This window comes from Hyaena hyaena, unplaced genomic scaffold, assembly GCF_003009895.1.
Source record: "Hyaena hyaena isolate Hyena2069 unplaced genomic scaffold, ASM300989v1 scaffold_39, whole genome shotgun sequence".
Classification (NCBI taxonomy): domain Eukaryota; kingdom Metazoa; phylum Chordata; class Mammalia; order Carnivora; family Hyaenidae; genus Hyaena; species Hyaena hyaena.
This window is the reverse complement of record NW_024080671.1, coordinates 2,180,859-2,196,531: the sequence shown is the minus strand read 5'-3', so window position 1 is coordinate 2,196,531 and position 15,673 is coordinate 2,180,859. Positions and strand designations below refer to the sequence as shown.

Below are 15,673 nucleotides of genomic sequence, written 5' to 3'. Positions count from 1 at the left end.
AAGAAGTAAAAATAAATCAGAGGTATAGAAAGAATAAAACATGAATTTCTCTTTTCCTACCCCCTTAAGACCTAGTGTAAATAATTTAGTGTGGATCATCCCATCCATTTTCTATGCCCTTTCTCAGTATTTTTGGAGATGTTCCTATAAATATGTCTTATTACAGCAGCTGGAGGGAACCATTAAGCACAGCTCACCACTCGTGTTTAGCACCTTTCAGTGAATCCCCATTCGCGCAGAGTAGAGGGCAAAATCCAGGGATGGGCTGGCTTCCCCGCTACAACTCTGACGTCATTTCTCTCCCTTCCTCCTCACTTCCTGTGTGTTAGCTACCCTGTTCCCCATGATTTTCCTTAAACACATAAGGCCCCCTCCAGCCATGAGGCCCCAGAAGTGTCTGTTCTCTGCCTGGATTACTCTTTTCTCTGATACTCGTGTGAATAATTCTTTCATCTTTATGCCTCTACTCAGATACCATTTTCTCAATGATTTGTGATTTTCCTACCCTGTTGCTCTGCTTATTTATAGAAAGAGATTCAGGGAGATTAAAACCCTGCACCACTTCTGCAGTATTCTTCCCAGAAACCTGCTCCATGCTTGCTTTTAATACAACAAATAGATAGAAGTTATGCTGGTATAATTTCTGTTGTTAAATCTTCTCTCACAGCATGCCCTTTTATAATCCTTTTTGTGAGTTTATTTTATTAATTTAGAGAGAGACAACATGCGTGCATGCCAGCGGGGGAGGGGTAGAGAGAGAAAATCCCATGAATGCTCCTTATTGTCAACACAGATTCAGGGTTCAATCCCAGGAACCACGAGATCATGACCTGAGTTAAAATCAGGAGTTGGACTCCTAAGGCATATTCACTGGGGGGCGGTGGGGGAATGCTGGAAAACCCATACATTTTCTTCATAATCCAAAGACATGCATTTCAAATGGTGGAATTCAGACTTCGAGCGTAAGCATTTTTCTTGCTTCCAGGAGGATGTTGTCTGTACCTAACAGTCAAAGAATAGAAACCTTTAGTCTTAGAGAATATTTCTTCTTTCATTACAGTCCAGGGAAATTCAAAAGAATTTAGAATCCATCAGTTTCTCAAATACAATTTTTATCACTTGAAGAACATGATGCATCTAGATAGGAAAGGTCAACAAGAAAAATGACTTTCCAGCCCTGAGCAATTTTGGAGTAGTTACTTTTTCATCTAGTTCCTGAAAGCGAGAAACTAGAGAGTAAAAACAGTGTATGGTCCTGCCAGCTGCAATGCCAAGATAACTACCTTTTCACAGGAAGGGACATGTCATAAGAATTGGGACACTGGTTGGAATTAAATGAGATCATCTTGATATTGATGATATCTCCTTGGAGTTACATATTGCTGAATCCCTTGTCTGTTTTCTCTGTTTTTAATTAACTAGGTTAATACCTTTTTTTTTACTTTGCCTTCACCATCTCAGAAATAGAGAAGACAGAGTTTTCTTCGTCCCCTAGCATCTTTTTCACTATTCTTTCCAATAACATGTGCTTTGGCTTCCATCACACACCTATACATGGACAAATGAAATAAACTATCTAATAATATTGGATTAATATCAGTGATATTTCAGAGGGGAGGCAGTATTCTGGGTGGAGAGTGGTTAAAATATGCAACTTATAATTTTGTATTTAAATTAAGCAAGAACATATAAGATTACTTTTCCAATAGAAACATAAAACTAATCCTCTGATTTCCTAGTATCAAATGCATTGTTTTTTAAATGCATCAACTGTCAAATAAAATGGTCAAATGTTCCTGGTGTGTTAGCTGGAAGTGACTATGTGCTTGGTTCATTGCCAGGGGATTCTCTAAACATTCTCTCAATATTTATTTCACTAATATAATAAGTGTTGACGTCAATACTCCTTCCTTGCTTCCAGCTCCATTCACTCCATGATGGTATCAAATAGTTTCCTGGATGAAAGAGAGAATCATAAATATTTTATTGTGGTAGACTCATTATGTCGAATACTTCCTAATCTCTTTGAACTGTTTATTTTTTATTTTTAATGGGACATGGTCTGAATGACAGCTGTGGATGTTGACATTATACATGTTATTTGGAATATTTACATGAATTTAACCATATTTTGACTTTTGACTTTGATGTATTTAATCTATCTATCTATCGATCGATTGATCGATTGATCTATTTTCTTTGCATGTTACAGTAAAGGATATTACTTCTATTATATGGCAAATATTTACTTGTATTAATGGTTATGAATTTCACTTTCATTTTGCATCTACCCTAAAGTTCACTGAGCTGATGATTATTTCATGTGTACTCTATGCAAAGGTCTGTACTAGCTAAAAAGACCCCTACCTCTGGTTGTTTATCATTCAGACATGGTAGCACATTCCAAGAAATGCCAAGTTCAGTTTTGGGAGAAAAAAGGCTTCTTGTATCTTGGAATCTTCTCAATGAATTGTTCAGGATAATGAATACACTAGCTTTAACTTTTTAAAATTCAATATTAAACACCAATCAGCATTTATCCAAAATTTATTCTGTTAATTTTGGATACTGTTAGACCCCACCATGAAAATCTAAGCAGCCAAAGTGGATTAAAAATGCTCATAAAATAGTCGTCACATAGTGAAGAGCTAAACTTCTAAATTTATTTTGAAATGTCCCATTTATTTTGAAATAACACCATAAGCAAAATTGAGAGCTTTGAAAGGGGGTGCAGCTTTGAAAGGGGGTATAGTAGTGACTTGCACAGTAACCATGGGAAATAATATCCACATGTCCAGGAAATAAATTGGATTTGTATATTTTATCTGATTTTAACTTCAAATATATATAAATATGTCAAATATATGCATGATATAAACTTTCAAATTTGATAACTTAATTACATTAATACATTGACAGAAACTCTGGGCGTTAGGAACTATACATTAGTGAGGTCCTGTTTGACAGAACACTGGGCTTTTTACTGTTCAAAGCAAAATATAAGTACTTAGAGGTTAGGCTCCCAGGGATTCTGAGATATCAGTCCTACGATATAGCTGTAAGTCAAAGATCCAAGCTCCAATCCACAAAGCTCCAGGGCCCCACAAAGCAAGTTTAGAGGTTCTTTAAATAACAAGTGCTAAATCCTACTTTCATAATACTGGCAAGAATTGAAGTTCATGAAAAATAAATTGTAAATCTGGTGTGCTTGTCCACCGGTATTACTCTCTGCCCTTCCAGATTTATTCTCAGCCTTGCTTTCTACCCAAGGAGCTTCATTACAGGAACTGCAAAGCCAGGGATCTTCCCCTCTGGCCCCTGGCCCGGCTTTCTCAGTGAGAGTTATCAGCATATGAACAGAGTGGTTATGTAGCTCTCCTCCATTTTCTTGCTGGGCTGTCACTCTACAGCTATGGCTTTTACAGGGTGACCCCCTCATCAACGTCTACACTTCTCTCTAGGTTCTCATAACACAACTTTCTCCTCCTCTCCAGGCTTAGAAGCTCAATGTCTGGACTGGTTGAGCCTCAGTAGGCACTTCTGGGCATGTCACCATCCCTTTATGATTCTGTTAATCTTGTCCTACATCAGCAAATATTCCCTCCATTGAACTCTCTCCAACTAACCCTCTGAGTTAATTGAGTGAGTGTTTTTCAGTGCCCTGGCAGAGCCTTGCTGACACACCTGGTTTGGTCATCTTCATTGCCATGTCCCCACCTATGGGTCACTCCACCTCAGCCTCATTCCAGATTAGCAGTAGTTTAGTAACGACCACCCCACCAGAAAAGAGTAATAGCTTACCATATGCCAGAGTGAATGTTCAACACAGGCTGGAAAATCTACCAGTGTTTTATCTGTATTATCTCAATTATTAGACTCACAATAATCCGTGAAGTAGCTCTAATTATCATTTCCATTCTATAGATGAAGTCAGTAACTTGGTTGAAGTGTCTCATCCAGAGAGTCGTGGGGCAGACCTTCAACCCAGGAACGGTAGCTCTGGAAAAGTAGTCAACTACTTGGCTTTATTTCTTTTTTATAGATAGTTGCCTAAATAGTTGGTGTGAGTGCCCAAACAAAGAATTTTTTTTTTTTTTTTATCTCAGAATACCTATATTGCCTTCACCTTATCTGAGTCTGAGATTCCCGCATTGAAAGGCTAGATCTCAAGGACTATAATATAATATGGACAGAAGCAGCACCTCTCCCACACATGAGATGTGTTGTCTGTAGTTGGTTTGTAACCTGGACTCACAATGATGGGTGTAGAGTCTGAAGGTGCAGGTGTTGGACAGACCGGATGCCACAGGAATAGACTGTCTCTCACGTAAACACTGGTGGCAGCAAGGAGACTCATACTGGGAAGTGTAACTGAAGGCTCGAAAGTTGCCCTAGGGGCTTAGTGGGAAGACGGAACACAGACCAGGAGAGGATCCACCAACAGTGAATCTTCAGCGTTGGAGAACTTGGTTCTGAAGATACCCATCGTCTGTTTCACATGCTTGACTAGGGCCTGGCTTTCAACTTGAAGCTTCCATTTTACCTTCCCAAATATTCTTCACAACAGTAGTTTAATTCTTACAAAATGCCAAAGCACTATATCCCCCTAGAGCAGTCAAAAATAACTCTGAGCCTGAGTTTTAGAAGCTACAACCCAAATATTCAATCCATTACTCGGATTATATCACTGTCACCTTTTTAATGGTCACCTCCAGTTTAATGTAAGCTTTTCTTGTTTATTTTATTCTTTCAATTTTTTCTTTCTTTTCCTAATTCACTTATTCCCTCCTCTTAAAGATTTTCCTCCCCCGAAGTTCATCTATTCTTAGTTTCAGAAATCAGGGCCCTGTACCAGTTGAACTCTTCACCTGTGACAAGAATAATCAGGCCACGGGCATCTGGAAGTCAGGTACTCCAAGGTGAGTAATACTGTCCCTCATTGTGCTCTGTGGCTTTCATGCTCCCCTCTCCCCTCAGGAAACAATGTCTCTCATTCAATTTTAAAAGTTAACAGATTAGAATGCAGTCAGACAAAAGCAAAGCTGTGCAATTGTCCGGTTCTAACCAAGCTTTTATGATGAAGCCTTTGTGTCCCTCAGACAAGAGTGTATTTAGAGTTTGAAGAAGAAGAAAAAAAGTGCCTGTGCTAATACCATCTCCATCTGATGTAAACAGGCATCGTGCCTCCAAACAGCACTTCCCTTTAAAATCAATATTAGCATACTGTACATAAGGTTTGTTTTTTTTTTCCTGCCTTGGCTAGTTAGAACAAAAAACAAAGAACTGCCTAGATACCGAGAAAACAGTGGGCATTCTGTTCTTACCAGTTAAACCATCTCTTCAATCACTTGGAAAGAACAATGCTCATAATATTATTTAAGACACGTTGTCATAAGTGTTCAAATGAATAGATACCTAGGAATACTGAGTGTTGAGCAAAGCAGAATGAAAGTATAAGTCAGAATGGGGGATCACAACCATGCCTTTGGCATCATGTTTTGTTGCTAGAATGCTGATAGAACCCAGAGAAAGGAAATAGATGGCAGCTTAGGAAGAGGAAAAGAAAAGGGAGACCCTGTAACTAACCTTTGTCCCAAATACTTCCAGCAGTTACCCCTTTATGACTTACCCTCAGGTAAAAACATGGGGGGAAATGCAGGCCAATGGACACTCATCTAAGCTTCCTTGAGCTGCAAACCGATGGTGAAAATTTCATATAACAGTGTTATATAATATTACCTGTCTTCACATTTGTTGAAGAGGCCAACCATTCTGCTAAATAGTTTCTCCCTGGAATTGTAGTGTGTGTGTGCATGTCCTAGAAGCAGGAAACTGAGAGTCTGATTAAAATGAAAAACACAATCTGAACAGACATTAACCAAATTTTGACTTTTATGTCTCACCCAGAGAGTTTCATTTTAATCAATTCCATTCGAATACTAAAGAACTCTAAAAAATTATGTATTATTTCTTGGCCTGGGGGAGCTGAATTTTCACTGTCTATATTAGATGACATTAGAAATAGTACTAAGAAATAAAACGTATTTAAACTTATTTTTACAAGGTATTTACACTTCTCGAATTACTTCCAAAATCGCGTCGGCCCTCTCTCATTTAGCATTTTTTTCATTTAACATTTTAAAAGAATGATATTTTCATTTGTGATCTGTTACAACCACAGTCTTTTAAAAAACAAACTCAAGCCATGCCCTCATTTTTATCAACATGTCTCTTCATTTCAACAATCATTGATTTGTCTAACTTTAAAATTTCTCAACGCATCCATAAAATACACTCTCCCTGGCATGAGTCATGTTATTACAATGTTTCAGGAAGTTCATTGCAGGACTAGCTAAGGACACCCAACTTATAAAATGAAATGATGTGCTGGCTTAAACAATTGGTGTTAGGAAGGGTGGGCATAAGTCTGTTTGCCATACGTAAACAGTAGTCTCAAATCATAGATGACCAATATTTGAACTGAGTAATCATTCTGAGAACCATAAAGATGGATGAGAACTAAAACCTTTCAGCCCATTCTTTAGACAATCATTTTCTTAAATCCTTGGGAAAGTGAGATGTTGAATGTTAAGAGGAGATTGATATTTTATAGGAACAGGTAACTTTGGATCAGGAAGTGATCTTAGCATTTTGTTTTTCACATGGAGTATGTAACTGTCCTGTGCTTTTTTAAAGATTCAGCTATTTGGGGCGCCTGGGTGGCTCAATTGGTTAAACATCTGATTCCTGATTTTGCTTTAGGTCATAATCTTACACTTCTTGGCTCGAGCCCTGCACTGGGGTTCTCTCTCTCCTCTGCTCTCTGCTCCTGCCTGGATTGTGCTCACTCATATGTTTGTACATGTGTACCCGCGCTCTCTCAAAATAAACAAATACGAACTTAAACTAAACTAAACTAATATAAAAAATCACCTACTGAAAGCAAAGCCTGCTGCTAGGATTTCCCCTGTGTCCCCTGGTTATTTATCTACCTAATCCCCCCATGCCTTTTTCTCCCTGATCCTAACATGGTGAAGAGGGACCTCTCTGAAATCTCTTTTATAAGGGCACCAGTCTCATTCATGAGAGCTCCACCCTCATGCTTAATAGCTTCCCAAAGGCACCTCCTCTTAAAACCATCTCTCTTGAGGTTAGGATTCCAATATATGAATTTTGGGGGGATGTAAACATTCAGCCCTTAATATATATGAGACACTGGCTCCCAAATGCTAACTGCTAGGTCTCTGTTGTCCTGAAGGACTCGTGTCCTTCAAAGAAGAGGGAATTAAAACATAGGCACACACAGAGGAAAGACCATGTGAAGATACAGGGAGAAGAAGACCATCTACAAGCCAAGGAGAGAGGACTCAGAGGAAACTACCTTACCAACACCCTAATCTTGGGCTTCCAGCCTCCAGAACTGTGAAGAATTACATTTCTGTTGTTTAAGCTGTTTAGTCTGTGGCACTGTTTTACGGCCACCCTAGCACACTAATATAATTTCTGTTTCTAAATCTCATACACTGTTACAACAGTTTTCAAAACTGGACATTTCATACTCCTTTAATGTGATAGCCTTATGCTGTGTATGTTCTCGGGATCTGGTTGTTTTTCTAAAAACAATGTGACATCAAATAAATGATTCACATGTTTATTTTCTTCAACATGAAACTATATATATTTTATTATCCTTATACTGTAAAAGCCAACATACCACTGATATTTGTAGTGGAATTGTATAGAATGTATAGGTCAAATCTATAGAACAAACATCATTAAAATATGGATACTTCCCAACCACGAAGTGTTCTCCTTTTATTTTGACCCATTTTAAAATCTACTGATAAATTTTACAAAGTTTTCTATAAAGGGCTTCTGTAGGGTCTGTGTCTATATATCTGTTGCTTTGCTGAATTATAGCTTTTGTTAAGTTTCCTCTCTATCTTAGGTGCATAGAAGTACAATTGATTTCTCTATTTGATTGTATATACAATGAAATATACTTAAGTCTCTTTTCATAATTTCCTTACATGATTTTTTTTCTTTTAGGCAATGACATCAGCTATTAATGTGGCATATTTATTTTATTGCCTTTCATTTTTACACTCTTTATGTTGTTTTTGTTTTGTTAGGGGTCTAAGTTGGAATCCCAACTAGAATGCTACATACACATGTGTATAGACTGTATACATGTACTATAACATAAATTATATACATAATACTAAAATAGAAATATTTTTAATTTTTAGTAGCAAGCTCTGTACTTACTGATTTTTATGTTCTTTAGCCTATTTAAGATGACAACTTCTATTCTTAGTTTGTGATCATAATTTCAGAAACATATTTCCTGATCCAAATCATCCTCTTAATCTTGGGACAAACTCCAATTGGTCTTGATGTATTAGCTTTTTCATTTAATGTTACATTATATATATATTTTTTGAATTGTTGAATTTGTGTGTGTATATATATATATATACATATATATATATATATACGACTGACCTATCTGCCAGATAAATGTATATTTCTCTTCTTATTTTGATTATGTACCATTTAATGCATAATACTTTATATTTTATGATTATATATTTATGAATATATTTCTTTTTGGGATCTATGTTCTGAGATTTTACATTTTTCAATGCAATGCCTATAAAAGTCCTCAAATCCAGGATTGTTCATTCTAATTCATTATTTTTAAATACTTTGATGGTTTCATATTTCTTCTCAAGATTTACATCTGTATCATGTATATTAGTCTTTAATAAGATATGATTATTGGATAGCTTCTCTGTTCCCATCAATTCATATGATCATTGATCCTTATATATCTGGATAGATACCTCTGACTTCATAATACATTTGTTATTACTATTATTGCTTCAAAACTTAGTGGCTTAAAAGAAAAATAAATCTTTGCTATCGTAGAGTTTCCGTTGTTCAAGAATTTAAGTGCAGCTGAAGTGGATGGTTCTGGCTTGCAGTCTTTAAAGAGGTTACAGTCAATGTGTGCCCAGAGCTGTAGTCATCTCAAGGCTTGACTGAGGTTGGAAGATTGACTTCCAAGATGGCTCACCTAAATTGCTTGCGAGTTGCTTCTGACCGTTGGCAAGAAGCCTCAATTCTTTGACACATGGACTTCTTTGGGGTTTCTTGAATAGCCTCAGAACATAGTAGTTAGCTTCTCCCAAAGCAGGAGATGCAAAAGGGAATAAGACAAAAGCCCCGGTGTCTTTCCTAGGCTTACATCAAACGCCACACATATTCATTTCTACAATAGCCTATTTGTGCACAGGTCAGCACTGCTCAATGTTTGAAGGAAAAAAATAAGGGCATGAATGAGTATCAGGAGATATCTGGGATATCTGAGTATCTGGGAGCTATCTTGGAGGCTTGCACCATATTGGATCTATATTGGTAGTTCGTGAATGAACTACCCATTCTTTTTCTTTAATTAAACTGAATATCCCTTCCAAACGTACAATAGTGTATTACTCAAGAGGACAATGCATCTCAAGTTATTTCTCTGTTGTATTTTTTAAAATATTTATTTTTAGGGGCGCCTGGGTGACTTAGTCAGTTAAGCGTCCGACTTTCGCTTAGGTCATGATCTCGCGGTTCGTGGGTTCCAGCCCCGCGTCGGGCTCTGTGCTGACTGCCAGCTCAGAGCCTGGAGCCTGTTTCAGTCTGTGACTCCCTCTCTCTCTGACCCTCCCCTGCTCACGCTGTCTCTCTCTCTCTCTCCTAGAAATAAATAAAACATTAAAAAAAATTAAAATATTTATTTTTGTAGGTGAATTTCAGGATCATTTTGTCAGTTTGAAAACACATTGGCAGAATTTTTTCTTAAGGCATAATTTACATATAATAAAATTCACGTATCTTAAGTAGGTGAGGTTATTAAGTGGCATTACCCTGATGTGTATTAAAATATCGAGAACTGCCACCTTGATCATAATATGTCTTCCGCCTATGATTAGAGTATGTCTTTTCATTTATTCATTAAGTTTTCTACCTTGTTTCTCAATAGTTTTTTTTTTTATTTCTTCAATGAATATTTGTTATACTTATTCCTAGGTATTTTATACCTCACTTCTACTGTGAATGAGATTTTTTTCCCGTTATTTTTCCAAACATTTATTATTTTTCTGCAGGAAAGCTATGGCTTTTTAAATGAGTTGGTATTTATAGTAGTGGAACATTTATGCCTCTTGGGTTTTCAAAATAGACATCTGTCATTTTCAAATTATGATAATCATTACTATTAATAATTATTACCACCATTTTATTTTTACCTTTTAATTAAATGTGAAGTTCTAATAAATTGATTAGTGCTTTAGGAACAGTGTTAAATATAAATGTTTGCCATCAGCATCTTCCTTGAGTTCTATAGTTAAGAGGGAATAGTTACAATAGCAAACACTTATGTAACACCTTATTTTCTCCCCAGGCACTTCTTTAAGTACTTTGCATATGTTAGTTTAACACATTATTCCTGAGACTAACTTTATGAGATGATCACTCCCAATTTTACAATGGGAACATGGAAACTCAGAAGTGAAAAGTGCAGTAACTTACTAAAGGCACCCAAGTATATGAACTATAGAAGAATTTTATGTATAAATATAGACATATATTATATATGTCTGTCTGTCTGTCTACCTATCTATCTGTCTATCTATCTATCGCAGAAACAGGAATTCAAACTTTAGTAATCGGATTCCTTACTTGATGCCCTCAAATCCCAAGCTATGTCACCTTGCAAGGGCCTATGTTGGTGGCACCTGAAATCTTTAGAAAGAAACACAATTCTGAAATTAGAACTGAGTAGATGTGGCGTAAAGAAGCAAGATCTTAATCCATGCTTCATTACAGAGGCTATTCTCATCTCCAAGATGGCATCTTAGATCAAAAACTAAAATAGGAGGGAAGGGCTGAGACCACCCAGTCCCATCCAGTAGGTTACAGGATAAGGAATCCACAGGGAAGCTGTCTCTCCCGACATTACCCAGGTACCTAATAAAAGTCACTGGCCTATTAAAAACTGAATAAAAGAAGATGGAATTATAACTCATGCCTTTCTACTGACCTATAATTTAAAGCACTTCTGCTACTTACAGTGATAAATGACCAATAGGAATACAGGGCACGAGCGGAAATGTTTGAATCCATGTTCCTTGGGTTCTTAGATGAGGCAGCACCCATACACCTTGATCTGAAAATTATTGATTGGAGCCTAGGTAGCTCAGTTTGTTAAGCATCCAACTTCGGCTCATGTCCATGATCTCACTCCATTGGTTCAAGCCTGTGTGTCCCTCTCTCTCTGTCCCTCCCCCACTTGCTCTCTGTCTCTCTTTCAAAAATAAACAGTAAACAAAATTTTAAAAATTGAATTACTGCATACTCCCTGTGTGTGAAAGGGAAGAGCTGTTTTCAAAGTTTGTCAGTGTTCCTCGTATTGTGAGCAACAGACACAAAGCAGAAACAAAACCAAACAGCAAAGACCAGATAAACCAACACAAAACCTTAAACGCATCTGAAGAAAGGTCTGGATTTGTTTAGATTTGTCAGACAGAACTAATCCTGCTATCCTAGTTTTCAGGGGTTTGGATGTTGGTTGTTTTACTTTTTAAACATTATTTAAAAATCGTTTCATCTTTTGGGTCGCCTGTGTGGCTCAGTTGATTAAACATCTGACTTTGACTCAGGTCATGATCTCATGGGTGAGTCCAAGTCCCGCATCAGGCTCTGTGCTGACAGCTCGAGCCTGAAGCCTGCTTAGGATTCTGTGTCTCCCTCTCTCTCTGCCCCTCCCCCGCTCACTCTCTGTCTCTGTCTCTCTCAAAAATAAACATTAATTTTTCTTACATTTTTTCATCTTTCTAAAAATTGTTATTCATTTATTTATTTATTTATTTATTTATTTATTGAGGAGGGGGAGTTTTACTAATCCTACTGGCAAGAGTATGTTGTCCTTTCATAAACACATGGAAATTCTTATTTGCACTAACTTACTTTTTCTTTCCATGGAAGACTCTTTGGAAACGTAGCATCTCGTTTGGAATAGCAGTGAGTGGTGAAAATCCGTTTTTAGCATTTTGCCCATCATTTCCGCAGGGCCAATATTCTACTCTGGAAAGATGGCATTAGCTCGGTCCTCAAAAAGCAATCCCTATTCCTTAAAATAGCTCTAGGTTACCAGCCTCAGCTCACTCTTTCTTCTTACAGGTTGGAAAGGGTTAATGACTTGACTGTGTTTTCCCCGCAAGTCTTTCCAATTCAGTTTCCAGGTGCCCATAACTGCCCCCTCAGAAACAAAACACTTCAGGAGCTACTGGTCTTCTGTAGTCTATTTTCTCTCTTTCCTTACAATTTGGATTATAAAGTCAGTAAGAAACCCATCACTAGTCTCACCAGCAACAAATGGAAAATGGTCAAGTGACGCAGTTTTGAGCTCCTCGGTGCATAAATTAGATCGAGTGCGTCAATTGATTGGAATATTCTGACCTTTTCCCCTTTAAAAAGTATATTAGGGAAAAATAGGTTTGGATGACATTCTATGTTTAAAATATTCTGCATTAACGATTTAGGCAACTTCTTTGGTAAAGAGAATGGAAAGTTGGCAGGGAACACCAACACATATACTACAAACTATGGCAAAATATCCAAAGTCTATTTTACACATTGTCCACATATGGACATGCAGTGTGTTATAGAGAAGGTTTTGTGAAATGCTCAACATTAGAGGAAATGTGTGTTTTTTTAAGTGACAAGTAATAAGTCATTCTCGGCCTATGCATACATTATGAAAAAGAACATTGGAAGCTGGATACTGTTGTTTTTGTGTATGTGAAAATCTGGTCTGTATAGAACTACAGTAAATACTCAGTACATTTTTTGTTAAAAGTTTACTTCCCAATGAACAAAGTAAAGCACAGAACTAAAAATTAACTGGAAAATTATGTAGGCAATTGATCCTCCCTTTTATCATTTTTTATTTTTTTAATGTTTATTTTTGAGAGAGAGAGAGAGAGAGAGATTGCTAGTGGGGGAGGGGCAAAGAGAGAAAGAGACACAGAATCTGAAGCAAGCGCCGGGCTCTGAGCTGTCAGCACAGAACCTGACGCGGGGCTCAAACTCTTGGAGGGAGATCGTGATCTGAGCTGAAGTTGGACACTTAACCCACTGAGCTACTCAGGCACCCTGTTCCTTCCTTTTAAATGTAAAAGTCTTTTCTTCTGAATCACACTGCTTAGTCTTTTAAATAGATGTGTGTGGTGTGTATATGTGTATGTATGGTTTATCTCATATCTTCATATTTTCAGAATTAATGGAGACTTATCTTTGGGTTGAAAGAAATCTGTTAAGCAACAAATAATTCTTTTAAATCATTTAGTTAGAAATGCACATGTCTGGTTTTGTGTGTGTGTGTGTATAATTTGTTGAGATTTGGTTTGTTGGTATATCAAACATTAGTAATATTCACTTTGTTTTAATTACAGTCCACTTGTTAGGGGTCTCATATTTTTTGATAAAGGTAGCTTTTTTGTTTTGCTTTAATGTTCAGTTGAAGATGTGATGAGGAATCTCTCTTTCTAGAGCAATTGGAAGCTTTTGGTATGATTCCATTTGCCAGACAATGTGACACAGCAAACCAAATAATTCCATTACAATATTATATATGTACGTATAATATTATATTATATATCTATATTATATTTCATGTTTCTAGTGAAATTAATATGCCTCGCACACAGGCATGCTGCCATTTTTCCTAATCTGAAACAGTCTGTTATACACCTTGATGAAACGTAGACTGAAAAAATAATATGGAGACATGTGAATGAAGGTACAATGAAAATACTTCCCTTTTCCTATGCTTTGAAGGATGGCTGACAACAAAAACTAAAACCTAATAAAACAAAAACCACACCATCAGTGCCCCTACTTCTATAAACATTACTGGCAAGGTAACAGAAATGGCATCAAGTTTGTACGGATTTGAAATGGAGGTGCAGATGGATTATTTTTTCCAGTTTGCATTGTCCATAAATAAAAAAATCTTTTAACTCCCTAACATAGCATCAATAAATTAGAAAAATCAAGTAAATCAAGTAGTAAATTCCATCTCCTACCTACACAATATTTTATTTTCCAAGATGCTTTGATGTGTATCAGTTATTTTGTATCCACCTTTTTAGATAGGTAATTTAAGTCTTATCATCATCCCAGATATGAGGTATTATAAGGGATACAAGCATAAAGTAGAGAAATGTAACTATGGTGGCTGATCCTTCTAACAACCTTGTGGCATTGACAGGGCGGGTGATAGTTCCTGTCTTCAGAGGAGAAAACGGAGGTTGTGTGCACAGTCAGATTGCAGACCATACGTGGCCGAGCTAGGATCTAATCTTCTTGGGACCAGCCTAATTTCTACTCTCCCTGGACTTACTCAAATTCCATTCCATACTTTTCTAAAAGTATAGAATTAATGTTAAGCAAAGATAAATGGGCTTTTCCTCAGGATCTTTCAGATTCTCAATGTGCATAAGGATCTCCAAGAGAAGTCCTTATCATGAAATGTTTTCAAGGTTTTGGGGTCCTGAAGTCTTTTATTTTTCCCTTTTTATTTTCATTCTCCTTCCATTTAAATCTTCTGGAACTACTGTTTAGCAAAGTAGGGTTTAAGAAACATAGCACACTACCTTTGTAAGTAAAAATAGAATTTTTTTTTCCTTTCAAGTATTTAGTGAAAGTGTTGGAAAAGTGGTGCCTGATGTGCTGAAAGCAAAGAACGATGCCCCAAAGGCACTGTTCCCATTCATTTCTGGAGAGTGGTTTCTTGGGAAATCATGAGGGTCCTTTGGAGTTACCTCCAGTCTAGCAGACCAACTCTGGAGTCCGGGGAAACTTCTCTCTTGTAGAGATGATGATGATAATGATGATGATTCCACTTCTGTATGTTTCCCATCACTGACAAATCAAAGTACCATAAACATGGCGGCTTAAAGCAACAGCAATTTATTCACTCACACCCTCAGAGTCTAGAGGTCTGAAAATTATGATGTCAGCATGTCCATGGCTCTAGGAAAGAATCTTGCTTCTTCCTACCTTCTGTTAGCTCTTGGTAATTCCTGACATTCCTTAGGATGTAGCTGTATACCCCTATACTCTGCCTGTGTTTCCACATGTCTACCTTTTCTCTATATCCTTTCTTCTAAGAACACTAGTCACTTGATTGAGGGCCAGTTCGAATCTAGTATGACTCATCTGAACCTAATTACACCTGCAAAGTCTTTATTTTCTTTTTTAAAAAATTTTTTATTGTTTTTTTTTGAAAGAGAGAGCAAGCGAGCGCAAGTGGGGAAGCAGCAGATAGAGGGAGACACACAGAATCCGAAGCAGGCTCCAGGCTCTGAGCTGTCAGCACAGAGCCCGACGCTGGGCTCGAATGGACCAACTATGAGATCATGACATGAGCTGAAATCAGATGCTTAACCAAATGAGCCACCCAAACACCTCGACCTTATTTTCAAATAAGATTACATTCTGAAGTTCTGAGCAGACTTATATTTTGAGGGGACAGCGCTTACACCTCTAGAGCTGCCAAAAAAGCTTTTTTGTTGGAAGGAAAGTTTCATATACTAAAAATAAAGCTTACAAGTTTTAG

At 37.2% G+C, this 15,673-nt stretch overlaps 1 long non-coding RNA gene across 2 annotated transcripts; it reads right to left on the bottom strand.

The window, feature by feature from the left end:
• Nucleotides 1-734: 734 nt before the first annotated feature.
• LOC120230280 lies at nucleotides 735-15,007 on the bottom strand. 2 transcript variants are annotated; one of them, XR_005527959.1, is made up of 3 exons: nucleotides 14,877-15,007; nucleotides 5,740-5,818; nucleotides 735-1,002 (listed from the first exon to the last, which is right to left on the bottom strand). It is a non-coding gene; the product is annotated as an uncharacterized LOC120230280 (long non-coding RNA). The 2 variants fall into 2 exon arrangements; XR_005527960.1 differs by lacking the exon at nucleotides 735-1,002 and adding an exon at nucleotides 1,896-1,955.
• Between the last annotated feature and the right edge of the window lie 666 nt (nucleotides 15,008-15,673).